The 25,253-nt window shown below is 44.4% G+C and overlaps 1 non-coding gene across 1 annotated transcript; it reads left to right on the top strand.

Annotated features, from left to right (window-relative positions):
* The first annotated feature begins 18,906 nt into the window (after positions 1 to 18,906).
* trnas-uga (transfer RNA serine (anticodon UGA)) lies at positions 18,907 to 18,988 on the top strand. Its single transcript has one exon. It is a non-coding gene; the product is annotated as a tRNA-Ser (tRNA).
* The last annotated feature ends 6,265 nt before the right edge of the window (positions 18,989 to 25,253 follow it).

Here is a 25,253-nt window from a genome sequence, read left to right as displayed (position 1 = left end):
TGCCTGCTCTTCACGTCATAATCGTCTTCGTCAGCAGTGTTTCTCTCTCCATGTTTCCAAGTCGGTTCATATTATCACCCTTGGTTTCAATGTGAAGAAAGCAATGCTGTGATAATCTGATGTTGTTCAGGAGATATGCTGCAGCAAGTTAAGAAACGACTGATGCTAACACGAGCTCGTTTTGAGCTGCGCTGATGTTTTGGCAGCAAGAAAGGCATCGCTCAACTCGCCTTATTCCGGCTGACGGGCTCGAAATGACCAGTGGTTTCTCACTGAATTAGTTCAGGCTCTGGAATGTAAAAAACCTCAAATATGAAAGTACAGCGAAAGGTAACGGTTCACAGAGTGGGGAATTCCAAGTGAAACAGTGACGGTGATTATGTTTGCTGATTTTTCACCTTTTGAATGCTGTTTCCCTGATGTGGACGTTTACATTCCCTATAGACAAACTGTCACAGCCAAACCTGGTCTTTGGATCAGTGACGGAATTGGTAACATGCCTGACGTCGAGTTAGGGAATTGTCGGTACGCATTTAAAATCACGAGGATGCAGTGTGCTAGTCTATTCCTGTTGTCTGTCAGGAAAGGAAGGGTTTGCTTTTGTTGAATTTACAGTTTCTTTCGTCCACTTCAAATTCTAGCTCAGATCAACGTCTCTCATTGTCTGTAGAACTGGTTTTGGTTTAACCAAAAGCTGCCTTTTGGCGGTTGAACTTGCATGTTGGAGTGGACAGCTGAAGTGAAGCACAAGGAGCTGGTCAAATCCTGAGAACTCTGCCACTCTTGTGTGTCTCTTTCTGTGGAAGACACGACGTGGGTAATAACACAATGTGACTATGTCAAACTTCAATCCCATTGTTGTGTCATCTAAGATCAAAGTGAGAACCTCACTGCCATTTGCACTGGAAACGTCAGAACACATAAGGTTATGGACCAAAGCTGGAAACTGGGAATAGAATAGATGAATGTCTCTAAACCAGACTGCACCATGGGCCAAATGGGATTTTCCATTCTGCAAAACGTGAAGACGAGTAGAAAACAATTTGCAGTGAAACTGATCAGAAATGAAAGGGAAAAGCCATTTCATTGAGAATAAGTGCAAGAGTGTCTGTCTTCATTCAGTGTCATCTCGTAGTTAGGATTCGGAACTAGAACTGCCATGGCATTAGTTCTATTTTCGGACAGGGAATGAATGTTTTATTGTGCAAGTATATCGTGGTACCAGTATTTCTGACCACTGGTCCGAACCTGGTAATGCTTGGTTTTGTGCCAGGTTATCAACAATCAAAAAGATGCAGGTTTTGGAAAGCTGAACTAAAAACGAGATTTGATAGAGAAACCCGCTACACCTGGCATGGAGAGAAGCAGATTTTTTTTAGATGGACAGGAAACAAGTTAGTTATAGATTTCTAGATTATACTGTTGGGAAAATGATAATCTTACCTGTCGAATTAGTATATTTATCAAAATCACTCTTGAGCTCACGAACGTCGATTTTACAATCTTAAAAGGACTTAATCAGCTGTCATGCTACTTTCATTTTCCTGAGCTGGTAGAAGGCTGTGTTTAATGGCTACATTTCCTTTTGCTTTCTGTTATTTAGCAATCACGCCGAATGGAGAATTGTTTCTTTCAGTGTCTGCCTCAATATGTGTCTTTATTTTTTCTATATCCTCCTGGGCCTTTATCACATTCTTCGATTCTCTGGCTGTCCCTATCCCTCATTTCCCATTTCTGCTCTTGAAAAGCCTGACATTCAGAGACAGTTTGATATTCGAACTGCTGAGAGGCTTTCTGACTCCTGGCTGGCATCGGTCGAAGTAGCCTCACATTCTCTGGATAATGCGCCTGTCACTGAGACCTGAGGCAAGGAGACATTTCATCCTCAAAATCTAAAGACCCTTTCGATGTTAAAGTTGAATTCCTGATCCAACAGGAAAAGAAAACATGATAGCTGAAGAAGAACAAGGATGTATTTACTGTTGGTGTACAACGAATGAATGGTGACAGCAGAGAATGAGGATGATCATGTCGTGGTGTCAGTGCCATTACAACAACATTCCACGGGAATGCTGCAGTGTCTCCTGCCTCACCAATTAATTTCCACGAAACTGGGAATGATGGAATGAGAATAAGATAATGACAAGCAGAAGTGCTTGTGGAATTGCGGGAAGAATCTCCAGGTTAAAATAGTAGTTAAATAGAGCAACATACACTACTGGATTTAAACCGGGAAAATGAAGTCGGAACGCGAAATCAGAATATATAGCAATTCAAACAGGACACTGAGTTTCTCGATAAGCAACACAATACTTGCGAGAAATAACGAGCTTTCAATACAATGAGCAGGCATCAGTGTGATCAGAGGTGCTTTCACCAGCTAAGCCACAGCGCCACGTTAAAAGCCAGATTTCTCGTCCATATGTGCAATGCCTGAACCACTTGATCACAGGAATTCGAAAACGCGTTTTCTGTATTAGCGTTGCTCAGTATGAATGGCAATCAAACTCTGCTTGTGCAAAAACAGACATTTCAATGCTGAGCATGCCCCACTGAAAAGGCACAGAAAAAGATAGTATCCTCTTGCATTGGCATCCAACAGATATTTTCATCTGTTTAAACTGACAGAATAAAGAGGATGTGCTCATCTCCTCTCGCGTCACATTAACCACGTTAATACACACGCAGGGATTTTCAAACCAAAATGAACAGGCTCATTGTTGTGAATTGACAGCAGTGGTGTGTGAGTCATTGCGAACAGTGAGAAATAAATGCTGAACCAATACCACTGACACTGAGCCTTGCACCATCAGCTGCACACTCACATCTTGCGTCATGTCTCCTCGGCATCAGTGCATTTGACTTTAATTATTCTACCCTGCACCTCTCCTCAAGTTATTCCCGATCGCTTGCAGTGTCGAATTAGAACGTGCAATTATTAGAAATGCATTTCTGGGACACAGTTGTCTTTCAATGAGGTAAGATTTACTGCCCATCCCTAATTATCCCAAAGATGTAGGGGACGAGTTACTTTTGTCAACTCCTCAAATCCTTAGTATGGAGGTACTGACAAGAAACCGCTAGAGATGGAGTTCCTGGATTGCGGAAAGCACACCGACCCCAAACTGCTAATGTTACTCTCCCAGGGAAGAGCAGATGGACCCCACTCTGTCAATGTAACTCAACCAGGGGACAGAAGTCTGACATCACACGATCAATGTAACTCAACGAGGTAATTATGTCCTGACCGCACTCTGTTAATCTAACTCACCCAGGGAAGAGGACACTGACGCCACTCTGTCAATGTTAGTCATCCAGCGAATAGCAGACTGAACCAACACTTTATATGTAACTCACCCAGCAAATGGCAGACTGACACGACTCAGTCAGTATAATTTACCCAAGAAAGAGAAGACTGATGCTACTCTGTCAACGTAACTCACTCAGAGAAGAGCAGGCTGTACCCATTCTGCCTCTGCCACTCATCCAGGAAAGAGCAGGCTGGTCTGATTCTGTCAATGAAACACAAGCAGGGAGACGAGCCTGACTCCACTCTGTCAAAGTAACTCACTCAGAGAAGAGAAGACTTATTCCATTCTGTCTATGTGAATCATCCAGCGAAGACAGTAATGAAACCACACTTGCTGTTAAACTCAGACAGAGAAGAGCAGACTGTCACGACTTTGAGAAAGTAACACGCCCATGGAGGAGCAGACTGATACCACTCTCTTAACGTAGCTCACCCAGGTAAAAACAGACTGATTGTATCATTTACGTATGTTGCTGTACAAGAGTCATTGTTCAAGTACAGCATCAAGGTACACTGGGAGATACCCAAAAGGAGTCTCCCCCGATTGGTGCAAATACACGTTTCTACCCTGAAATCCACGATCTGGAATGCTGTGGTCGGTAGCGTGTCAGGCTTGGGGCTGTAGTTAGCCTGGAGTTCGGGTGGTGACACGAGATTTGCCCAAATTGCCCCTCACTATCAGGGTCAGGCTAGTCACCTCCCGTGGAAGCAGACAGCTGGCATTTCTCACCAGGCTGTCAGTAATTTGCTGGGCAGCCTACCTTTGGGCTGTGTGGAAACATATCCAACAAGTGTAGACAACGTCTAATCTCTCGTTTTGTCTTATGACCAAATCACATGCTCTGTTCCCTTCACATCTAGCAATGGCCCTTCGCAGCTCCCAACCTACTGATGTCGCATTTACGCCATTTAACTCCAGCAGGCAAATTCCCCTCCTGCTTTAAATTCGCTCTCTCTCCACGGCCGCCTCCCTTCGGGTTCGGGTGTGTCATTAATGACTTTTCCCGGCTTGGGGTTAGGTCCATGATCTGGTTTGATTGGTTGCCATGCCCCACTGCTCCTATCGTCTGTAGTACATTCTGCACTGCATCTCGGAGGGTGGTGGTGTGGGGACTGCACCACTATGTTCACCTGTCTACAGATGTCGGAGAAGGATCTATCTATTCCACACCACGAGACTCCCTCATTGCTCTTCTGAGTCTTACTTTGATCATAGAATATTTATTTCCCATGTCAGGTGCCCCTTTTGCCGTGGTGGCTACGACTAAGTGCCAGTCACCGGCACAGCATGGATCCCTGCATAAATCTTAATTATCGAATTTATAGTCGTCGTTGTTACTGAACAGCTATGGGTCGCATGTAAAGATCCATTTCGTCCTATCAGTTAAGATTACCGTCAGCTGCTGCATCTCAGACGCCCCTGCCCTTATGAATAGTCCTACCAGGGCGCTTGCCAACAGTGTGAACTGGGGCAGCCCCACATTTGCTTAAGTCTTCTAATAAATACTTTCTCTAAATTGGTTTTAGTGTTGTGCGATGTCTCCTCAGTCCCAGCTGCAAGTTTGTAATGGCTGGCGTATATTCATGTGGCTGTTCCGGCGATCTTAACAGCTATCTGTGCTGTAAGGAGTACTTGCAACGGTCCCAGCCACCTCTTCGCCTTCCTGTTTTCCCTCCTGAAATCTTTCGCCACTATTCAGGCTCCAGGTTATAGATAGTACATCTTCCCTTCTGCTGATTGGGGTAGTGCTGTCTTCACTTGATTCTGTATTTGGGACAGAAGAGTTTCATGCATTAACACAACATCTCATCCTCACAGTGGCCTTATATTTGGCTTCCCTTCCGTCTCGGGACAATTCCTGTGTTTGGGGCCTACCAAACAAAATCTCAAACGGGCTAAGATGAGCTCTCCCTCTCCTCCTAGATCGCATACACATTAGCACAACTGGAAGTGCCTTTGTCCATGCCATCCCTAGTTCCTCACAGCATTTTGTCAATTTATTTTTTAAGGTAGAATTTTCTCTTTCCGCTGCCCTACCGCTCGTCTGGTGGTAGGCACAGTGTTATCTCATGTTTATTCCCAAATACTCACTAATCTGCTGTAGGGCATTATGGAAAAATGGTGTCCCACTGTCACTACTAAGCCTAGAGTGTAGGTTTGCTCGCTGAGCTGTAGGTCTGACATCCAGACGTTTCATTACCTGGCATATGGAGGTTAGTGGGCTAGTTTTAGTTTAGGTGGGCTTGGATCGGCGCAACATCAAGGGCCAAAGGGCCTGTACTGCGCTGTATTTTTCTATGTTCTTTGTTCTAGGTAACATCATCAGTGACGAACTCCAAGTGAAGAGAAGCTGTTGTCTCCTGCTTTCTAGTTATATGTTTGTCCAGGATGGGGTTCCTGGGTTTTGTGGTGATGCCATTTCTTATTCGTTTTCTGAGGGTTTGATCGATACTATCTAGATATATGTCTTTTTTATGGCATGTGGTTGGAGTGCTAGGTCTCAAAGAATTCTCTGGCATGTCTTTGCTTAGCCTGTCCCAGGATAGATGTGTTGTCCCAGATGAAATGGTGTTTTTCTTTCATCCGTGTGAAGGGCTACGAGGGAGAGAGGGTCGTGTCTTTTTGTGGCTAGCTGATGTTCTGTATCCTGGTGGCTAACTTTCTTCCTATTTTTCCTATGTAGTGTTTGTAGCAGTCCTTGCATGCAATGTTGTATATGACGTTGGTTTTGTCCATGGGTTGTACTGGGTCTTTTAAATTTGTTAGTTTTGTTTGAGACTGTTGGTGGGATTCCGAGGGGTCTTAGTAGTCTGGCTGCCACTTCTGAGACTTCATTGATGTATGGTAAGGTCGATAGAGTTTCTGGCTGTGTTAGGTCTACTTGTCGTGGTTTGTTCCTGAGGAATCTGTGAACTGTATTTTTTAAGTATCCATTCTTCTTGAATACGTTGTATAGGTGGTTCTCCTCTGTTTTCCGAAATTTGTCTGTGCTGAAATGTGTGGTGGTTCGTTGGAATAGTGTTCTGATACAGCTTCCTTTTTGCGTGTTGGGATGGTTGCTGGTGTAGTTAAGTATTTGGTCAGTGTTTGTCGGTTTGCTGTATATGCAGACACACCAGAGAATTCTGAGAGGCCTCACACTCCAATCACAACGCCATAAACAAACACTTAAGTCGATTTACCATCTGTAAACCCCTCAGAAAACGAATAGGAAATGACATCACCACGAACCCCAGGAACCCCATCCAGGACAAACATATAAATAGAAAGCAGGAGACAACATCTTCACTTCTCTTGGAGGTCGCCACTGATGATGTTACCTAGCCAGGTAATTAAACGTGTGGATAACAAACGTACAGCTCAGCGAGCAAACCTACACCCTAAACCTCAACTGGAGCTATAAACCTTCACAAAACTTGGGACTACTAAGCCTCTCAGGGATGCTCCATCTCGGAATTATTTCAGTTAGTAAAGCTTTGGTTTCGGCACTGGCATTCTGTTTTTCCGTGGGGAACGCTTGCACCCATTTGGAAAACATATCAACTATTACCAGACAATACCTTTTTCCTTCGCAGGGTGTTAGTTTGGTAAAATCCAATTGTAAATGTTCAAATTGTTTTTGGGGTTTCGGAAGTGTTACATGACTCATCTGTATTCCCCTCTCCACATTATTGTGGCACAGATAACACATCGTTCACAGTATTTCTGGAAGTAATGAGTAAATCCCTCAGTGTACCACTGTGCTGAAATGCTGTCATATCTCCCCTCTTTTGACACATGTTCCTTACTATGTGTCAGTTTGGCATAGAATGGAAATAGTGATCGTTGTAGAAAAGGTTTAACATTGGGGCCACACCATACCCCTTACCTCAAACTGCACTCTGCTTTTTCCCACTCAAACGTGTCTTCAAGCCTGGACTTCGACTGTGACTCCCGTACGTCTGCTGTTGGGGTAAGGATTTTTGTCATTCCCATGTCAAACCGATCATTTACCGGCTGCTGGGCTGCCGTCCTTGCCGTTGAGTCTGCCCTTGCATTTCCTTGAGAAACGGAATCGTTATTTTTCATGTGGGCATCATATGTACACACAGCAATTGATTTAGGGAATAGGACCGCTTCCAAGAGGTCAGAAATCTGATCACGGTGTGTGATGGGCTCTCCGGTGAAGGTCAAGAAGTCCCTGTATTTTCACAGGGTTCCAACATCATGTGCAACTCCGAATGCGAATCTGCTATCAGTTAAATATTGGCTGTGTTTCCCTTAGCCAATTTACATGCCTCAGTCAAGGCAATCAGCTCCGCTGCTTGCGCTGACAGTTGAGAAGCGAGTGATCCCGCTTTGAATACCTCATTGTTATTTACTACAGCATGCCGGATAAAATTCTGGCCTATCTACTTGCTCCTGAATGCTGACCCATCCACAAAAAAAAACTCCATATTTAGATTCTTAAGTGGTGAATTCTGTAAGTCTTGTCTAGGCAGCACATTTCATTAATTACAGCGATACGATCATGTAGGTCTCCGTCTCCATCTGTAGTGAGAGGATTTGCAGCATTAAGGACGTTACATCGTTTTATTGCAATGTTAAGCTTCTCCAATAACACAGTATTGTATCTGAGTCAACGAGCTGCCAACGTATGTGCTGTCGTTTGCTCGGAAAGCAGCAAGGATACTGCATGTGCGATGAGTTTGGTTAAGTCGCCATAGGAGAAAGTGAGGTCTGCAGATGCTGGAGATCAGAGCTGAAAATGTGTTGCTGGAACAGCACAGCAGGTCAGGCAGCATCCTGAAGAAGGGCTTATGCCCGAAACGTCGATTCTCCTGTTTCCTTGATGATGCCTGACCTGCTGCACTGTTCCAGCAACACATTTTCAGCTTAAGTCGCCATAGCTGATTATATCCCTGGACACTGCAACAGCCTTTTCAGCTGCAACCACAGCTCGCAGGCATTTACGCAATCCTGCAGCTACGAGGTCTAGCTTAGCCGAAAAATAAGCTGCCAGTCTGAATTTTCCCCCATGATCCTGCAACAACACAGATGTCAGGCAGCCATGTTTCTCATCTGCCGTTTGACAGAAGGCTTGTTTGGATTCGGAATCCCCAGTGCAGGTGGACTTTGAAACGTCTTTTTCAATTCAACTCGGCCGCTGAAATCCATTGCAACGGACCTTGGTTGTGCTACCCTTTTCCATGGGCCATGTCACTTCAGGGCGCCTCAAGATTTGTGTAATGTGGGATAAACGTTCTTCAGTAGGAGCATATGCCCAAAAAGGATAACAATTGTTTCTTCATGTGAGGCCTTGGAAATAGCTGAATTACTCGCACTCTGTCTTGACCAATGGCCTTCCCTTGTTCAGATATTAAGTGACTGAAGAACTTCACCGGTTGTTGCATAAATCGAAGCTTTGCGAGACTGGCTTTGTGCCCTTCCCTCGTGCAATGCAAGGGAATCCTTCTCACGTTGTTCGTCTGTCGGTGCTACTATTAAGCAATTGTCTACAGATTGCAGAAGCGCAGAACCAGGGGTTAAAACAAAAGTCTCCAGACTCCTGCGTAGAGCCTCATTATATATGGTGGGTGACTCACAGTAACATTGACAAAGTCGTGTGAACTCATAAGATTTCTCTTTGAATGAAAAAGCGAACCATAATTGGCTATCTGGATGCACCGTTCCACTAAAGAATGTACTTGCTAAATCCACAGCAGGGAACCATTTACTGTCCAGTCGAAATTGAACTAATACAGTATAGGGTTTTGGAACATTTGATGCGCGCGGGACAACACTGTTATTGACTGTTTGCAGGTCTTGAACAAACCTGCATTCTCCCGGTTCACTTGGAATTTTTGCCTTTTTGATCAGAAAAATTGGAGTTCTCATCGGTGAGTTTACACAGGGGATTATCTCTCTAGCCTTTGGGAAGGATTGAAAGACTGGAGTAACTACGTCAATGGCCTTGGGCTTTAACGGGTATTGAGCCCTGCAAGGACGATACTCCGACTTCGTGGTTACTCGTATTAGTTCACAACCTCGTATAAGCCCCACATCATGTTTGCCTTTTACGCATAATTCAGTAGGGACCCGTTATTAATCTTGGGTCTGAGAAGTTTATCTTAGGGAAACGCCAGGCCAGCCTTCGAGGCTCTTCAGGGCTAGCGGGGGTTACCTCGACTGTTCTATTGCCTGAGTTAGACAAATTAATTTCTTCCTATATGTCCGCACATTTGCATTGAACCACATACCCACATCGTCCCAGAACAACCAACATTTCGTTCTTTAAGCCTTTAGTACCCATGGCCCCAAATCCTGCCATCAGTCACTGGATACCTTCGCCAGTGGCACGTGAGGAGCATAGCCTTACACATCAAAAATACAGAGTTTACTTGCCGTGACAGGTACTTTACATAAGTTCACACTGAGTGTACATCTGCCATCCCCTCAATACAATTCGCACAATAACAACTGACCTGGTTTAACCAATCTCCTGAACCAATACTTCTCTTATGGTTCCTCGGGGCCACCGTGGTGTATGTGTGCTGTGCAGTGCAGCATATTCTCGCAAAAAAAAATCGGTGTTAATAGGATTAACATGGTTACCTGCTTCCAGGGCGAGTGAATTGCTCACTGAACGCATTGCTCTCTTATTCGCCACTCATAGACATACACCAGGGGTCGTGAGTTGAATTTTACAGTTTACACTTGTGAATTTTCCCTTTGAATTACCTGCAAGCCCGTCGGAGTACTGAGCAAATACAACCCCAGTCTCACTATGAGATCCCGAGCCATCAAATGTAAAGGACAGAATTCCGCTAACAAAATTGAGAATTAGAATGTATACACATTACTGATTTCACACAATATTGGTGCGGTAAAACTCTCTCATGTCACGACGCCTGATGCCTCCATTGAGTTCAGAAACATTCCATTCGTCTTTATTGCCGTCAACTCTCTGAACTGTCTTGATTTGAGGAGTGAATGTGCTGGCAATGTATCTACCAAAAAGGTAACTGGTGTACCTTCCACATATAACATAGAGGTAGGCATCGACATATACACATCATTGTTATATTGAACATATTGTCCACACTTCGCAATCTCAATGTTCAAAATAGAGTTGGGACACATCTCAGTGTCCGTTAGGTTATAGAAGTGATTAGCCTAAGGGATTCTTCGTTGCCAAGTATAAAGGAAAGAGGTTTACCTGTACCTTGTGGCCTGCCCACCTCAACCTCAGTCGTCCCCTGTCAGTCACCATTCTGTCCAGCCTCCAGGACCGATTGAGACTGTCTGTGCAGGCACTGTCTCGACCAGTGGTCCATTGCTCCGCAAACAAAGCACCAGCCAGATCTATCTCTGCAAGTGCACTTCCGCGATCCCTTCCTCTTTTGTGAACTCCACCTGTGCCTCTCTCTTTTCCCGCAGTTCCTCCCTCCAACGGCTGAACGACCATTTGCATCATATTCAGCTGAGGTTTATGTGATTGCTGTTCCATCTTTAATTTCCGGTTATGGTTCTCTTGAGCCAGCAATTTTTCAGCATGTATCACGTATTGTTCTATCTAATTCAGCTTTCCCGTGTCCCAGGTAATACACGTATATTATTACCTATTTTGTTGTTTCATACTTCATTCCATTGATGAAGCTGCTCCTCAGGTGTGCCTCATACGGTGTGATCTCTGCCGTCGTTATGTCCACAATAGACATTATCGACTTTCGTGAGGCGCTTAAGGTACTGGGACATTGTCTCGACTTCTTTAGGGATTCTTGCTTCAATTGATTGTGGGTACGATATGCTATTGGTGATTCAGCAGAACCTGAGATGGCGACCGTTGACTTGGGATCTTCGCGAAGTGGATCTCGTAGGGGGGCTGTAGCTCTTCGAGGGCACCCATTAAGGTCAGGATCTGATCCAGTCTTAAGACACTGTACAGCTTCATTCGGTTGTTGTCCGTGTGTTTGTGCATGTGCACTGGTGTTTGTACCTCTACTTGATCTATCTTTTCTTCGAGATTTTCTTTCCCTGAAATCAGGCTCAGCCTTCAACATGTTATAAGCATTCCAATTCGCAGGTTCTATTTTACCCTTCCGTTTCTCCTTCTCTCTCTCTCCTCCAACGATGACCTCAGCATTTGCAACTGCATGTTACCAAAACCTCCTTCCTCCAGAAAAACACATTCCTTGATTTACATTTTTAACTGCTTTACAGAAACTGGACCATAATTATTCAGCATATGTTGTATTCTTTTCTTGACCATTCCGAGTTGTCTGACGACCCTCTTTTTGTTCGCTCTTGCTGGAGCCGATTTTCGTAGATATTGGAAAAGTGTTCATCTCTCACTGTCTGTCTCTCTGTCTGTATGTCTCTCTCTCTCTCTCTCTCTCTCTCTCTCTCTCTCTCTCTCTCTCTCTGTCTCTCTATCTCTCTCTCTCACGATACCATGATCTTCTCTTTGCCAATATAACTTGCTTTTACCTCCGGAGGTCCCCTCTCATTGGGCGCGACCGCCTCATTGCCTTGGTTTTCACAAACCAAGAACCCACGTAATTGGTACAGCTTTGGCGACTCCAACGCTGCCCATGGTGGCTCCAAGTCTCAAACCACCGTTAATCTTGCTGTCTCTTAAACTCTTGAGAGACGGCAATCCTTTCCCTTGAGTTTTACTCGAATACCGCGCGAGAGTTTACTGGTCCCTCTTCCTGGTTCATTTATTCTCTTCGAACGAGTCTCTATGTCGGATTACTTTAGCCACAACTCTTATCCCGACCCTATTCGATTCGGAACGCGACTCTGGGGTGATCCACGTATCGCCAGTCCTCTCACGCAAAGGGGCCAATTCAGCACTCGCGGTGAAGTGAAAGACCTTCAAGGCAGTGGCGCGTACACCTCCTGGGAATCTTCAAAATCTTACCCACTCGCAGGGTCCCAGGCGAACCCACTAGTTTACTGCCGTGGAATTTCAATCGAATCAACGCAAATGCTACCAAGAGCAAAGAAAAAGTTTATTTTTGAAATTTTCAGAATGGACCCGACACATTTGCAAGATGCCTCATAAAATGGACGCCTGACGGTTTTCACATATTCCCTTTATACTATATATCGCCTTGCCTTATCACACCTCAAGCCAGGAACCTGGATCAGTCGAGTTCCTTTCCATACATGGAGTTGCTTTTTCTAATTCATTGACTGCTGATATAATAGATTATTGGTTTTGAGAGTAACCTGTAAAATAGGTTGAACTTTACATTTTTTTCTGTTTTTTTGCAAAGTTAGGTCTATACTTATTTGCTTCAAACATGCCTTCACAGATTTCACAATAAATGATCATTTTCCATTACAGGGGATCAGGCTGACAGTGACTCAATAAGTGTGATGGAGTGAGGATGATAGTGACATAATGAGGGTGAGGTGTCAGCGTGGTAGTGACGCAGACTGTGTGAGTGGATCAGGCCGATATTTGCGCAGTGAGGGGGGTCAGAGTGATAATGATGCAGTAAGTCTGAGGGATCAGACCGGTAGTGACGCTGTAAGTGTGAGGTGGTCAGGGTGATAGTGAAGCACTTCGTGTGAGGGGTCAGTGAGACAGTGACGCATGAAGAGTGAGTTGTCAGGCTGATAGTGACGCAGTAATTGGAAGGAGATCAGGCTGATAGTGATGCAGTAAGTGTTACTGTGTCAGGCTGATCCTGACGCATAAAGTGGGAGGGGACAGGATGATAGTGACCCAGTAAGTGTGATGGGGTCAGGCAGAGACTGACGCAGTGAGTGTGAGACAGTCAGGGTGATAGTGAGGGAGTAAGTGTGTGCGTTCAGGCTGGTAGTGACACAGTAAGTTGAGAGCGTCAGGCTGATAGTGGCCAATAAAAGTGAGGTGTTAGGGGAATAGTGACGCAGTAAGTGTGAGGTGTCAGGCTGTTAGGGATGCGGTAAGTGTGAGGGGTCAGTCTGATAGTGAAGCAGTAGGTGTGAGGGGGTCAGGCTGAGAGAGACGCAGCAAGTGTAGTGGGGTCAGGCTGATTGTGTCACAGTATGTGTGAGGGGTCAGGCTGATAGTGATGCAGTAAGTGTCCGTGAGTCAGAGTGATCCTAATGCAGGAAGTGAGAGGGGACAGGGTGATAGTGACGCAGTGAGTGTGAGGGGGTCAGCGTGATGGTGACGGAGTAAGTGTGAGTGTTCAGAATGATATTGATGCAGTAAGTTGAGGGCGTCAGGCTAATACTGGCCATTAAGTGTTAAGTGACAGGGTGATAGTAATGCAGGAAATGTGAGGAGTCAGACTGATAGACACGGTGAAATTGTGAGGGGTCAGGCTGCAGTGATGCGGGAACTGTGCGAGTGTCAGGCTGACAGTGACGCAGTAAGTGTGTTGGGAGCAGAGTGATAGGAACGCATTAAGTGTGAGCGGCTCTGGATGATAGTGACAGGTCAGTACGAGGGGAGGATGGTAGTGAAGCAGTGAGTGTGAGGTGTCAGGATGACAGTGAAGCAGACTGTGTGAATGTGTCATTGTGATGGTGACATGGCAAGTATGATGGGGTCAAGGTGACAGTGACGCAGATGCTTTCAGGGGGTTAGGTTGTAGTGATGCAGTAATTGTGAGGGGTCAGGGTGATAGTGACGCAGTGAGTGTGAGATGTCAGTGTGATAGTGAACCAGAACATTTGAGGGGCCAGGCTTATAGTGACGCAGTATGGGCAAGGGGTCTGGGTGACAGTGATGTAGATGCACTCACAGGGCCAGGTTGTAGTAAAGCTGTAAGTGTGAGTGTCTCAGGCTGATAGTGATGAAGTAAATGCGAGGGGCTAAGGCGGATTGGGATGTAGTAAGTGTGCAGCGGTAGTGCTAGAAGTGACGCAGAAAATGTGAGTGTTGAAGCTGATAGTGACGCATTACGTTTGAGGGGATCATGCTGATCTTGACGCAGTAAGTGTGACATTGTCAGGATGATAGTTACGCTGTAAGTGTATGGAAGCACAAGGATCTTGACGCAGTAAGAGTGGGGAGTCAGGGTGATATTGATGCAGTAAGCATGAGTGGGTAAGTCTGATAGTGACGGAGTATATGTGAGGGAGTCAGCCGGGTAGTGGCGCAGTATGTGTGAGATGGTCAGGCTGATATTGATACAGTTAGTGTGTTGGGGTCAAAGTGATAGTGACGCAATAGGTGTAAGCGGTTCAGGATGATAGTGACACAGTGGGTGTGAGATACCAGTGTGATAATGACACAGTAAGTGTAAGGGTTCAGGATGATAGTGATACTAAGTGTAAGGCCCTCAGTGTGATAGTGCCGCAGCAAATGTGGGGTGTCAGGGTGTAAGTGACGTTGTAAGTGAGAGAGAAGCATTGTGATAGTGAAGCAGTAAGTGTGAAGGGGTCAGGCTGATAGTGACACAGACAATGTGACGGGGCATTGTTTTCGTGACAAGATAAGTGTGAGGCGTCAGTCTGGTACTGACACAATAAATGTGATGGAGTCAGGCTGATAGTGATACAGTAAGTGTGAGGGGTCAGACTGATAGTGACACTATAAGTGTAAGGATTCAGGGTGTTAGTAACATGGGAAGTGTGAGGGCGTGACTGAATGTGACGCAATAAGTGTGTGGCAGTTAGGCTGATGGTGACGCAGTAAAAATAAGGCCAGCAAGGTGAAAATGGCAAACACTATGTGAGTGGGTCAGGGTGATAGTGATGCAGTAAATGTGAGGAGGTCAGGGTGAGAGTGACGCAGAAATTAGAGAGGATCAGAGTGAGAGTGACGCAGTAAGTCTGAGGGGTCAGACTGATATTGATGCAGTAAGTATGAAGGGGTCAGGCTGATAGTGACACAGTCAGTGTGACGGGGAGAGTTTTAGTTACACAGTAAGTGCGAGGCGTCAGACTGAAATTGATACAAAACGTGAGAGTGGGTGAGGGTGATAGAGACGCACATACGTCTGAGGGGTCAGGCTGATAGTGAGGCAGTCAGTGTGATGGGGCAGAGTTTAGTAACATGGTAAGAGTGAGGCATCAGTCTGACACTGACACAAAAAGTGTGATGGAGTCAGGCTGATAGTGACGCAGTAGGTTTTAGGAGTGAGGGTGATATTAACATAGGAAGTGCGAGGGCGTCACTGATAGTGACGCAATATGTGTGTCGCTGTCAGGTTGATGGTGACACAGTAAAAATGAGGCTGTCAAGGTGAAACTGGTGCAGTAAGTATGAGGATGGCAGATCGACAGTGATGCATTAAGTGTGAGGGGTTCACGCTGATATTGAGGCATGCAAGTGTGAGGGGCCAGGTTGATAGTGACGCTGTGTGCCCGCGGGTCCGGCTGATAACGACGCAGAAAATGTGAGTGTCTCAGTGTGACAGTGATGCATTACGTGTGAGAGGGTCAGGGTGATAATGACAGAGAAAGTGTGAGGGGGTGAGGTTGATAGTGATGCTGTAATTGTGAGCTTGGTCAGCGTGATAGTGAGGGGCTCAGGCTGATAGCGACACAGCAATTGTGAGGGAGTCAGGGTAGTCCTGACGCAAAACGTGTGAACGGGTCAGGCTAATATTGATGCAGTACGTGTGAGGTGTCAGGCCGATAGTGACGCAGTAAAGGTGAGAGTGTTGGTGTGCTAGTGACGCAGTAAGTGTGAGCCGCTCAGGATGATAGTGATGCAATAAGTGTGAGGCTCAGGTCGACACCCATGCGGTAACTGTGACGTGTTCAGGGTAACAGTGACGCAGACACTTTGAGGGTGTCAGATTGAGGGTGACACAGGAAATGTGAGGGGACAGACTGACAGTGACACAGTAAGTGTAAGGGGTCAGGCTGATAATGATATGCTAATTGTGATGGAGTCAGGATAATAGTGTGCAGTGAGTATGCGTGGTCAGCGTGATAGTGACACACACGGTGTGAGTGGGATAGAGTTATAGTGATGCAGCAAGTATGAGGAGGTCAGAGTGATAGTGTGCAGGGTCTGGCTGAAGGTGACGCAAGAAGAGTGAAAGGTTCAGGGTGATCTGGACGCACTAAGTTTGGGGGTCAAGGTGATAGTGATGCTGTAAGTATGAGTGGGTCAGTCTGATAGTGACACAGTACATTTGAAGGGATCCTGATGAAGGGCTTATGCCCGAAACGTCGATTCTCCTGTTCCTTGGATGCTGAATGACCTGCTATGCTTTACCAACAACACATTTTCAGATTTGAAGGGATCAGGTTGGTAGTGATGCAGTAAGCGTGAGGGAGTCAGGCTGATATTGATGCACGAAGTGAGAGAGTGTCAAGGTGTGAGCAGGTTAGAGAGAGAGTGACGCCGTTAGTGAGTGGGCTTTGGCTGATAGGGAGGCAGTCGGTGTGCATGTGTCAGGGAGTGAGTGATGCAGGAAGTATGAGGGTGCCAGAGGGATAGTGACGCATTAAGTATGAGGGGATCAGAGTGGTTGTGACGCAGTAATTCTGAGGGGATCAGGGAGATAACAACCCAGTAAGCATGAGGGGGTCAGGCTGTTAGTGACGCTGTCAGTGTGAGTGCCTCAGCCTAATAGTGATGAAATAAATTTGAGAGAGTAGTGCTGATTGTCAAGTGTAAAGTGTGAGTGCGTCAGTCTGGTAGTGACGCAGTAAGTGTGAGTGTTGAAGCTCATAGTGAAGCATTAGGTGTGAGGTGGTCAGTGTAATTGTGGCGCAGTAAATGTGAGGGTCAAGGAGATAGTGACATAGTAAGTTTGAGGAGGCAGTGTTGTAGTGACACGGTAAGTGTGAGGCATCAGTCTGATACTATAAGTGTAATGGAGTCAGGCTGATAGTGACACAGTAAGTGTAAGGAGTCAGGGTGATAGTAACATAAGAAGTGTAAGGGCGTGACTGATAGTGACAAAGTAAGTGCTAGGCAGTCAGGCTGATGGTGACGCAGTCAAAATGAGGGTCTCGAAGTGAAAGTGGCGCAGTAAATGTGAGGGCGCCAGATGGATAGTGATGCAGTAAGTTTGTGGGGTTCACGCTGATATTAAGGAGGGAAGTGTGAGGGGTCAGGTCTATAGTGATGCAGTAAGTGTCGGCGGGTCAGGCTGATAGTGATGCATTCAAAGACCAAATATCCAAGGCTCACTGTAGTGCTGAACAGCGAGACTTCTCAAGGCGAAGACAAAAATCAATAGTTCTCATCCTGGTCATAAATCACAATGCTTCATTTTAAAATTGTCCTCTCCTGCTTCTAGATTCACCAATGAGGGAACAAAATTTAATTCCACAATTCTGTTTATCTCTTCAAATATTTTGCAACTCTCAATAAGATTACTTTTCTTGTTTTGAAAGTGTTAAAAAAAAGGCGGGATTTGCCCAATTTCAAATCAGAGGACTAAAGTTCATCCATGATATCAAGGCTAATCACTATTAGTGGTATTCCTCATATGGCATTAGTATCTTTCCTAAATTAAGGATTATAATTCCTCATACTGTAGTCCAAGTGCGGTCGAACTGAGCCACCATACATTGGAAATAATCCTTCGTTCTCGTACCCTGAAATCCTTCTGCAGCTTTCACAACAGACTTCTACAACGGCTACTAGACTTCAATGACTTATTAAAAACTTCCACAACATGCATTTCTAAAAATCTGTACATTAGACTTTCTACTTCAAACCTTCGACAAATAATCTCCACACATTTCCCTCCTGACAAATATGATAAAGTCAAATCGTTGCTGTTTATTAGATCATGAGGGACATGGATAGGTTGACTCGTCAAGGTGTTTTCCGGTTGGTGAGGAAGTCAAAATTTAGAAAACATCGGTTTAAAATTAGTGGGTAAGGATTTAAAAGGGATTTCAGGGGCAACTTTTTCAGACATGTCCAGAATGAGCTGCCAGAGAAATTGGTGGAGACTGGTACAACTGTAACATTTAATGGCATCTGGATGGATATATGAGTAACAAGGTTTAGAGGGATGTGGGCCAAATGTTGCAAATGGGACCTATTAATTTAGGATATCTGTCCACCATGGTCAAGTTGGAAAGAAGGGCCACTTTCTGTGTTGTATTGTTCAATGACTTGATGACTCTAGAACAACCGCAAACATTTGCAAATAATTCCGTCAAGACGATTTCAAGTTCCAAATCTTCGGTTAATGTTCCTCTCTTGTGCTCACAAGTTCATGACCTGATGTCAGAACTTACGGATGAGTTGCTGGATCCATTCCTGTAAATTAGTTCTGCATTCTTTCTAATTCCAATATTTTTTTTAAGAATGTAGCTAGTGTTTATGGACTTGGCATCATTTTTTCTAATACCATATTTCGATGAATATTAAAACAGAACAGCATATCGACTTTGGCACCAGATGATGAGCAATTGAGTCAAAATCGATCGTAAGCAGTGAGACAATGATCCTCTCTTCGTGTGGTGTACATCCGTGACTCTATAATTCGACGAAGAATCATTCCCACAGCTTCAGCTGTGTCAGAATCTAGTTTGCGGTGAAAGCCTGTCAATCTGTGATGGCAACGATCGTCTGGGTCTCTGCAAAGGATTTGGCGAAATCTTTGGGTCTTGCCAATTTGTTCTTCCAACAAATTAGATAATTCATGAATTCAGTTGTTTTACTATGAAAACTGGGTCGCCCTCCGTAGCTGTGATGGCCGAGAGGTTAAGGCGTTGGATTTGAAATCTAATGGGGTCTCCCTGCGCAGGTTCGAATCCTGTTCACAGTGTAGAATCTTTTAAAAGTCATTAATTCCTTTGCAGGATTTGGATTTCGTGGAGCTTGAGCTTTGCATTCAATCGAAAGTAAATTTTCAACTGTGAAGAATCCGAAGTAATTTCAAGACTGACCCAGTCATCTAATTGAATAAATTATAGGTCGAGAAACAAAAAGCCACCAACTTCCAACACGAATCAGTTTCAACACATTTGTCGAACTATCGTGAAATTTGGATGTTCGGGGAGTGGAATTCAGCAAAACAAGAAGCAATGCAATATTTACCTGCAGGTGATGATTTCTTTTTTAGGATCAGTTGAAAGTCAAGCTGAGAAAGTTCAAGCTAATTTACAGCTGACTCTCAAGGCCAATAATCTATTATATCAGCAGTCAATGAATTAGAAAAAAGCAACTCCATGTGCGGAAAGGAACTCAAATGATCCAGGTTCCTGGCTTGCGATGTGAAAAGGCAAGGCGATATCAGCGGAGTAGAATTTTCTGGAATTATTAGAAATGGAATGTTAACGGTCTTCTGCTGTCCACATTCGTAAGAAACTGTGCATTAAGAACTGAAATTGAAAATTAACGATGAAAATCAGACTTCGCCCTCTGCTTGTGATGTAGCATTGTTCAGAACAATAGGTTGTTGTTGAGGCTAAAATTGACCAAAATAATCGATGGGGATCTTATCCACGGCCTTCTTTGGAGCAGTTGGTGTGTAGAGCTCAGATGAAGAACCAAATGCCAATTATTCATCCTGGCTGTCTGAATTGCTTAGTTAAACATACTCCCAGTTTAATGAAAACACCTTTGCTATCAGAGCTGGATGTTTTCATGTCAGCAAGTTTCGGTATGAGAAGACACTCCACGGAGTAGATGTGACTTAAATTTTGATTCTAACGTCAGAGATGTTGACACATTTCTGCACCAAAACAGCACTACCATTGCGATCAAATCCAACTGAACAAAGGACTAGTCACTTAGACATTTCCTGTCTGCAGACTCTGCCAATGGACCGTTCAGGCCCGATGTAGGAATAGGGCGTGGTGACATCTGTTCGCAAGTGGATCACTTCAGTTTTGCTCACGATCCATAAACCGTAATTCATTCTGAACTTCTTAGATTTCAGCATGATATGTGGTACATAATGCACAGGTTTGCTTCTTGAAAGAAAGAGCGAAATCTTATTCAATGCAGACGCAAATTCAAGTAGTCCCTGGTCGACCAGAAGACAGATGTCGCGAAACAAAGTGAATATAGAAAACAATCAATGTTTTCTGGGAGTCAAAAAGATGTACTGGAAGAACGGAAACATATATTTGGAACTAAAGTCACATACCACTTCCACAGACTAAATGTTCTTGAACCTTTATCTTAATTTGACCTTCATGTCCACCATTGCTGCAAAAATTATCTTAACAACTCAGAACTTTGTGTTCTTTGATATTCTCTCCTTCATGTTTCTCTTGATTTTGAAACTAAAACCGAGCAATAGTAATGCACCCTATTTCACTTGCAAAGATCAGAAGAAGATCAATTTATAAGAGAACAGAAATAAACCTTTGTCTGTCGTTGCAACACACAGGGACGCAATTCTTTTTGCTAGGTTTCTGTTCTGCCATTTTATAATCACGACTGCTGCCGGGTTTGGTTTCCATTCCAGGCTTAGATGACTGCCTGATGGAAGTTTCCACATTCGCCCAATTTCTGTGTGGTTGCTCTGGTTTGCTGCCACATTCTAAACATTTGCAGGTTATTTGGAATCGCCATTGAACGCACGCGGTTACAGAGACAGTGATGTCTCTGTAATAGGAGTGTCTGGATAGGACGTACTTCAATGGATTATTGTGAACTTAAATAGACAGAGTGGGGATAGTCTGCTGTTTCCTGGGCGAGCTACATGGACAGAGAGTGGTCAGGGTCTTCTTCCCTGAGGGAGATACATTGACAGTTTTTGGTTAGTTGCTCTGACCTGTGTCAGTCACGCAGATACAGTAGTGTCAGTCTGCCCTTCCTTGGGCGAATTTCTTTCACAAAGTGGTGACAGTCTGCTCTTCCCTGCCTGAGTGAAACAGATAGAGGGGGGTCAGTATTCTCTTCCCTCGATAATTTATGTTGACAGTCTGGCTTCCGTCTGCTCTTCCCTGGTGAGTTACATTGGTAGAGTGGGGTTAGTGTTCATTCATTGGGTGAGTGCCGTCGACAGAATGGGATCAGTCTGCTCTTCCCTGAGGGAATTACATTTATAGAGTGGGGTCAGACTGCTCTTCAGTGAATGACTTATATTGACAGTGTGGGATCAGTCTGCTGAGTTACACTGAGAGTGTGGGGTCAGTCTGCCCTTCCCTGGGTGAGTAACACTGACTGAGTGGCGTCAGTTTGCTCTTCCCTCAGTGAGTTACATTGACAGAGTGGCGTCAGGATTGGCGTCTTTGAGGAGTTGACAAAAGTAACTCGTCCCCAACATCTTTGGGATAATTGGGGATGGGCAGTGAATCTTATCTCATTGAAAGACAACTGTGTCCCAGAAATGCATTTCTAATAATTGCATGCACTAATTCGACACTGCAAGCGGTCGGGAATAATTTGAGGAGAGGTGCAGGGTAGAATAATTAAAGTCAAATGCACTGATGCCGAGGAGACATGACACAAGATGTGAGTGTGGAGCTGATGGTTCAAGGCTCAGTGTCAGTGCTATTGGTTCAGCATTTATTTCTCACTGTTCGCAATGACTCACACACCACTGCTGTCAATTCACAACAATGAGCCTGTTCATCTTGGTTTGAAAATCCCTGCGTGTGTATTAACGTGGTAAATGGGACGCGAGAGGATATGAGCACATCCTCTTTATTCTTTGAGGAGAAAGTGAGGTCTGCAGATGCTGGAGATCAGAGATGGAAATGTGTTGCTGGAAAAGCGCAGCAGGTCAGGCAGCATCCAGGGAACAGGAGAATCGACGTTTCGGGCATTAGCCCTTCTTCCTGAAGAAGGGCTAATGCCCGAAACGTCGATTCTCCTGTTCCCTGGATGCTGCCTGACCTGCTGCGCTTTTCCAGTAACACATTTCCATCATCCATCATCCTCTTTATTCTGTCAGTTTAAACAGATGAAAATATCTGTTGGATGCCAATGCAAGAGGATACTGTCTTTTTCTGTGCCTCTTCAGTGGGGAATGCTCAGCATTGAAATGTCTGTTTTTGCACAAGCAGAGTTTGATTGCCATTTATACTGAGCAACGCTAATACAGAAAACGCGTTTTCGAATTCCTGTGATCAAGTGTTTCAGACATTGCACATATGGACGACAAATCTGGCTTTTAACGTGGCGCCGTGGCTTAGCTGGTGAAAGCACCTCCCATCACACTGGTACTTGCTCATTGTATTGAAAGCTTGTTATTTCTTGCAAGTATTATGTTGCTGATCGAAACACTCAGTGTCCTGTTTGAATTGCTATATTTTCTGATTTTGTGTTCCGGCTTCATTTTCCAGGTTTAAATCCAGTAGTGTATGTTGCTCTTTTTAACTACTATTTTAACCTGGAGATTCCTACCGCAGTTCCACAAGCACTTCTGCTTCTCATCCTCTTATTCTCATTCCTTTATTTCCAGTTTGGTGGAAATTAAGTGGTGAAGCAGGAGACACTGCAGCATTCCCGGGGAATGTAGTGATAATGGCACTGACACCACAACCTGATCACCCTCATTCTCTGCTGTCACCATTCATTGGTTGTACACCAACAGTAAATGAATCCTTGTTCTTCTTCAGCTATCATGTAATTACTTTCTTTTTATGTTGGATAAGGAATTCAACTTTAACTTCGAAAGGGTCTTTAGATTTTGAGGAAGAAATGTCTCCTTGCTTCAGGTCGAAGTGACAGACGCATTATACAGAGAATGTGAGACTACTTCGACCGATTCCAGCCAGGCGTCAGAAAGCCTCTCAGCAGTTCGAATCTCAAACTGTCTCTGACTGTCAGGCTTTTCAAAGAGCAGAAATAAGAAATGAGGGATATGGACAGCTAGAGTGTCGGAGAATGTTAAAAATGCCCAGTAGGATACAGAGAGAAATATAGAAAAACAGAGACACGTATTGAGGTAGACACTGGAAGAAACAATTCTCCATTCGACGTGACTGCTAAATAACAGAAAGCCAAAGGAAATGTAGCCATTAAAACATAGCCTTCCACCAGCTCAGGAAAATGAAAGTAGCATGACAACTTATTAAGTTCTTTTAAGATTGTAAATTCGACATTTGTAAGCTCAAGAGTGATTTTGATAAATGCAATGATTCGACAGGTAAGATTATCATTTTCCCAACAGTATAATCTAGAAATCAATAACTAACCTGCTTCTGTCGCTCTAAAAAATATCTGTTTCTCTCTGCAGATGTTGCCAGGTGCAACGGGTTTCTCTATCAATTCTCGTTTTTAGTTCAGATTTCCAAAACCTGCATCTTTTTGATTTTTGATAACCTGGCACAAAACCAAGCATTACCAGGTTCGGACCAGTGGTCAGAAATACTGGTACCACGATATACTTGCACAATAAAACATTCATTCCCTGTCCGAAAATAGAACTAATGCCATGGCAGTTCTAGTTCCAAATCCTAACTACGAGATGACACTGAATGAAGACAGACGCTCTTGCACTTATTCTCAATGAAATGGCTTTTCCCTTTCATTCCTGATCAGTTTCACTGCAGATTGTTTTCTACTCGTCTTCACGTTTTGCAGAATGGAAAAGTCCATTTGGCCCATGGTGCAGTCTGGTTTAGAGACATTCATCTATTCTATTCCCAGTTTCCAGCTTTGGTCCATAACCTTATGTGTTCTGATGTTTCCAGTGCAAATGGCAGTGAGGTTCTCACTTTGATCTTAGATGACACAACAATGGGATTGAAGTTTGATATAGTCACACTGTGTTATTACCCACGTCGTGTCTTCCACAGAAAGAGACACACAAGAGTGGCAGAGTTGTCAGGATTTGACCAGCTCCTTGTGTTTCACTTCAGCTGTCCGCTCCAACATGCAAGTTCAACCGCTAAAAGACAGCTTTTGGTTAAACCAAAGCCAGTTCTACAGACAATGAGAGACATTCTAGCACTGAGCTAGAATTTAAAGTGGACGAATGAAACAGTAAATTCGAAAACCCAAACCCTTCCGTTCCTGACAGACAACAGGAATGGACTAGCACGCTGCATCCTCGTGATTTTAAATGCGAACCGACAATCCCCTAACTCGACATAAAAGGCATGTTACCAATTCCGTCACTGACCCAAAGATCAGGTTTGGCTGTGACAGTTTGTCTATTTGTAATGTAAACGTCCACATCATGGGAACAGCAATCACAAGGTGAAAAATCAGCAAATATAATCACCGTCACTGTTTCACTTGGAATTCCACACTCTGTGAACCGTTACCTTTCGCTGTACTTTCATATTTGAAGTTTTTTACATTCCAGACCATGAACTAATTCAGCAAGAAACCACTGGTCATTTCGAGCCCGTCATCCGGAATGAGGCGAGTTGAACGATGCCTTTCTTGTTGTCGACACATCACCACAGCTCAAAACGAGCTCGTGTTAGCATCAGTTCTTTACTTAACTTGCTGTAGTATATCTGCTGAACAACTTCAGATTATCACAGCATTGCCTTCTTCACATTGAAACCAAGGGTGATAATATGAACCGACTTGGAAACTTGGAGAGAGAAACGCTGCTGAGAAGACGATTATGACGTGAAGAGCAGGCACAGGCGTTTGTACAGGTCAGGTCCCAAATGCTATTGCAGTATCAATGGACATCCCTGCAGACGCGACTGAGTTTATATTGCCCAGAACAGACTTAAATTCCCAGTCAGGAAGTGAAGATTTAATTCTCTTCTTGTGAGTTATCCGAATGAAAACTAAATCCTGGTTGCACACAGAACACACACACGGAGCCTGCCAGGGAAATTCAGTCATCGATCAGCATCTGTCTGGAAGGACAATGGCAGCAAATACAAGTGAAAGCTATCACCGCAATTATCCCTACAAAGATCTCGCGTTTCCCAGTTGAAAATATTTCGCTGTTCCTTCAATGTCACTAGGTCTAAATCCTTGCCTCGTGGCATCATGCCTGTAACCTCGGTACTGAGGACATCCAGGGTTTTGCGGAGTAACTCAAAATCTCAATCTCTCGGGTAATTAGGGATTGACGGTGCATCCCATCCCATTGAGTAATGACTTTATCCCAATAATACGTTTCCTAAAGCTGCAGTTTCTGAGGGAACACTTGCAAGCAG

Source organism: Chiloscyllium plagiosum, unplaced genomic scaffold (genome assembly GCF_037043375.1).
Source record: "Chiloscyllium plagiosum isolate Xiang-an unplaced genomic scaffold, Cpla_swu_hap1 HiC_scaffold_13, whole genome shotgun sequence".
NCBI classification, from domain to species: Eukaryota; Metazoa; Chordata; class Chondrichthyes; order Orectolobiformes; family Hemiscylliidae; genus Chiloscyllium; species Chiloscyllium plagiosum.
Note: the sequence above shows the minus strand (reverse complement) of the source record. Positions and strands in the feature narration are given on the sequence as shown.